This window comes from Sinocyclocheilus rhinocerous, unplaced genomic scaffold, assembly GCF_001515625.1.
Source record: "Sinocyclocheilus rhinocerous isolate Xijiao unplaced genomic scaffold, SAMN03320098_v1.1 scaffold267, whole genome shotgun sequence".
Taxonomy (NCBI): Eukaryota; Metazoa; Chordata; class Actinopteri; order Cypriniformes; family Cyprinidae; genus Sinocyclocheilus; species Sinocyclocheilus rhinocerous.
In genome coordinates, this window is record NW_015648513.1 from 92512 (window position 1) to 96429 (window position 3918).

At 36.8% G+C, this 3918-nt stretch overlaps 1 protein-coding gene across 3 annotated transcripts in view; it reads right to left on the reverse strand.

Annotated features, from left to right (window-relative positions):
- The window catches only part of LOC107709787 (tyrosine-protein kinase Fer-like), a 64936-nt gene extending 62362 nt beyond the window's left edge, over positions 1–2574 (reverse strand). For 2 of the 3 annotated variants that reach the window (XM_016514408.1, XM_016514406.1), the window contains exon 1: positions 2355–2574. The gene's annotated coding sequence lies outside the window, so the exon portion shown is untranslated. Of the gene's footprint in view, positions 1–2151; positions 2234–2354 lie in introns of all 3 variants that reach the window. The other variant, XM_016514407.1, reaches the window with a different exon arrangement.
- Between the last annotated feature and the right edge of the window lie 1344 nt (positions 2575–3918).

Genomic DNA, 3918 nt, shown 5'->3' on the forward strand with positions numbered 1-3918 from the left:
CCCGGAACTGCTTCTGTTTACAACAGTGTGAGCGCAAGCTAGATTCAAGATATTATTACGTTTTGAATATGGATATTTTTCTTACGAAAACACATCAATTCGCTACAGAAGGCCTTTGTTCACCCCCCGGAGTCGTGCGAGACACTTTTTTTTATGGAAGGGCGCTTTTTATTTCAGGTCTTTTGGACTGAAGAAATGCAACACCCGCTGACTGAAATGATAGAGCTTGAAAGATCAAAGACAATTTTTAATATAACTCCGACTGGATTCGTCTGAAAGAAGAAAGTCATATACACCTAGGATGCCTCGGGGGTGAGTAAAACGCAGCCTAATTTTCATTTTTGGGTGAACTAACCCTTTAAATATAAATATGCTAAGAACGTTGACTCAAAATCATCTTTTATTCACTTAAAATTTTTGGATGTCAATAAATAGATATTACAAGCAAGTTTAATATCTTATTGATAGAAGGTGACGTGACTGATTTCTGACAGAAAAAAAGTAACACTTTACAATAAGTTCCCAAAAGTCAGTTAACATTAACAATGAATTGGATTTGGAATTAACTATCAGTTTGCTGTCTTTGTTTAACAAAAAAGTATTTGACAGGAACATTAAATAAATAAAGCAAATGGTATATAAAAAGTGTTACACTATTAGTCATAGAAAGGCAACCACTATAACACTTTCTCATATTCAGGGATTTGGACAGAAGAGTTCTGCTGTCACTGAAGACACATGAGCAATACTTTTTTAATTTATGATATCAAAACTATGCTACATTATATCCAGTTGGCCGCTATGTCATATTCACTTCACTGTATAGACTGTTAGCGAACACTAACCAACAGTGCAGTCAGTAATTTGTTACTTTGGGAACCAATCATTTCAATGATAGCTCAAAAGCAAAAGCCTGAGCCATCTATGAAAACACATCACAGAGCTGTAAAATAACCAGTGTGCTGTATAATCCTCTCTCACCCATAACACAATTAGGCTGGTTAATGCACATCAGTGGGAGTTTAGCTCAACAAGGATTTGCTGTGTGCTACAGAACAGCTCTGTGGGGGCACAGCTGCTTGAATAGCACTTCTGAGCACACCAGCGGAGGAATGTGTGTCCTCTACATGAGCGTCTCAAGAATGGGATACCAAACACAACATGTAAACAAAGTCAGCTGCTTGTGACCACCATCGCTTTATGTTAACATAATGGCGGATCAAAGACTTACAGTGTGTATTCTTCCATTGTAATCCAGGTAAATACATTCTGGATGATTCTTACCACTTGTTTTATGACTAAAAAAAATACTCGCTGAGTCTCAGCCCAGTGGTTGTGACAGCTTTCCCACAGGAAATGAACCGCATGTTACTCCAAGTCCAAAACACTGTTCAAATCCAAAACGATAGCATAGACTCCCAGTTGTCAATGGTACAAATAGACCACAACAGACTGGGCATCAGTAAAATGATTGTGATTTACTCTATTAAAACACATGCATATATGTTCTAGGCATATAGTGGCCACAAAATGTATTTGCACACTTGGATTGTTGCATACAAAACTGGAAGTCACTACATTATAACAAAATATGAAAGCAAGGGGCATTTTTTAAATCATGCCAGCACAAGCACACTTAACAATGAAGTTTAGATTATATACAAATTGTATTTAACATAATCTTGTTTTCAAACGTTGATGTCCATCGAGTACTATAACTTACATCAAAGCATCTCTGATGCCAAAACTGAACCACAGTAATGCTTGATAAGGGTAATTTTAAGAGTTTATGATTATCATATAAAAGAGGAAACTGAAGATTTTCCCCCAACACAATTCAATGGAATGACCAATTTCCTTACACACAAACAGCCCTTCTCAGCATTCCTCCTCGACGCACAGCATGACACAATCTGACAGAATAACATTACATACTCATATTATGCGATTGGTTGAGCTGGTCAAGGTGAGTAAACCGCAATTTAGCTGGTTATCTGCAGTCTGTTTATACCGCTGTTGTCAAAAGTTTAAAATGAGTGACGGGCGACTGTTTTTTGTTTTCAGATATAACACAACCTCACACATCCATAACCGCCATAAATAACATTTACGGACAGATGACAGACTGCAGAACATATTTTACAGGCTTACTGAACATGTTCATTGGCTTTCCTGTGCTGGTGGGACGTTAGCCGCTGCTAGCGCTGCCCTGCTAATGCTGCCTGGCCTTTTCCTTTGGAAAAACAGCAAAAAAAATTTGAATACAAACGCGCAAAACCGAGCCTCGCGCCACACCAAACACCGCCTGCGCGCCAACAAAATTGCATATGTGATAGAATAGTAAACTGACTTACTGTAAAGGTGTATTGTGGTATTTGTCCGTGTTTCCTGATTCCTTGGTATTCCTCTTTTCTTTGACTGGGGTTGGAGGAGTTGAGTTGGGACTCGGGAGGGGTTTCCGCTCTGCTCCAGCGCTGCCACAGGCTTATGAGGCTCACCACACGACCCTCGAGCCTGTCTGTATGTCTGTCTGTGTGTGTGTGTGGGGGGGGGCTCAGAGATCAGTACTGTATACCTAACGTTACCTTAAATTTCATTATTTCTAAGTAGAAGATAGAGAGGTGTTCGTTTTATTGTCAGACACGAGGGCTGCTGCAGAACCGCTCTTTTCTAATATACATATATCAATATCAAGAGATTGAATAGCTTAGTTTTATACTCTTTTGAAATACTGAGGACCAGTCATTCCCTTATATGCAGTGTGCTGAGATTAAATGAAAGATGTCTGTCTTGTCTTGACACCAAATACCCGTCTGTTTTCGGAGTAATTATGTAAATGTCCGTGAGATGGAGCTATTGCCTCTGTTAGCTCGATGAATACACTCGTGGACTCTAGACTTTTTACAATCCTTGATTTACTTTTGGGTTTTTTAAATCCTAAATATGCAAAATTAACCAAACCTAAAGCTGATTTATGCTGAAGCCCTAAATACAAATCTCCAGGTTAGAAAAAGGAAGTAATACGGAAGTAATGCCTTACTGTGTCTATCATTCATGTTTGGGTACTTTTTTCCCTTTAGCATTCTATCTATCTATCTATCTATCTATCTATCTATCTATCTATCTATCTATCATCTGCCTGTCTGTCTGTCTGTCTGTCTGTCTGTCTGTCTGTCTGTCTGTCTGTCTGTCTGTCTGTCTGTCTGTCTGTCTGTCTGTCTGTCTGTCTGTCTGTCTGTCTGTCTGTCTGTCTGTCTGTCTGTCTGTCTGTCTGTCTGTCTGTCTGTCTGTCTGTCTGTCTGTCTGTCTGTCTGTCTGTCTATCTAGCTAAGTATATTTTCTAATACATAAAAATTAAAATGGAAAATATTATTATAATTTTTTTAATTCTTCAATTTGATTTTCAGTTATTTGAATTTTATATCTATTTATTTGTTTGGAAACAAATCCCCAGTGTTAATTTAATTTAATTTATAAATTAATTTAAATTTAAATTACATTTTAATTTAATTTGATATTTTGAATGAGTTGAGTTTTATCATTTCTGTTTTTATTTTAATTTTAATTAGTTTTAGTAGTTTCCTTGTGTTATGTCATTTTAGTTTTTTTATATTCACTTTTTTATTATATTTTTATATTCATTTATTTTCATTAATTGTATATAGTTTTAGGTTTTGTTTATTTTCTTTTAGTTATTTTAGCACTTCAACTTTAACTAAATAAAAATGGAAAATGTTGGCAACAAATTTTTTTTTATCTCCGTTAATGTTTATTTTATTTCATGAAAATGTTTTTATGTTCGTATTTTTAGTTAACAATAATAACCCTGGACTCGAGGGACCTTTAAACAGAAGCCAGCAGGTCTGGACTGGCCATCGGGAGCACCGGGAGAATTCCCGGTGGCCTGGCGGCTGATTT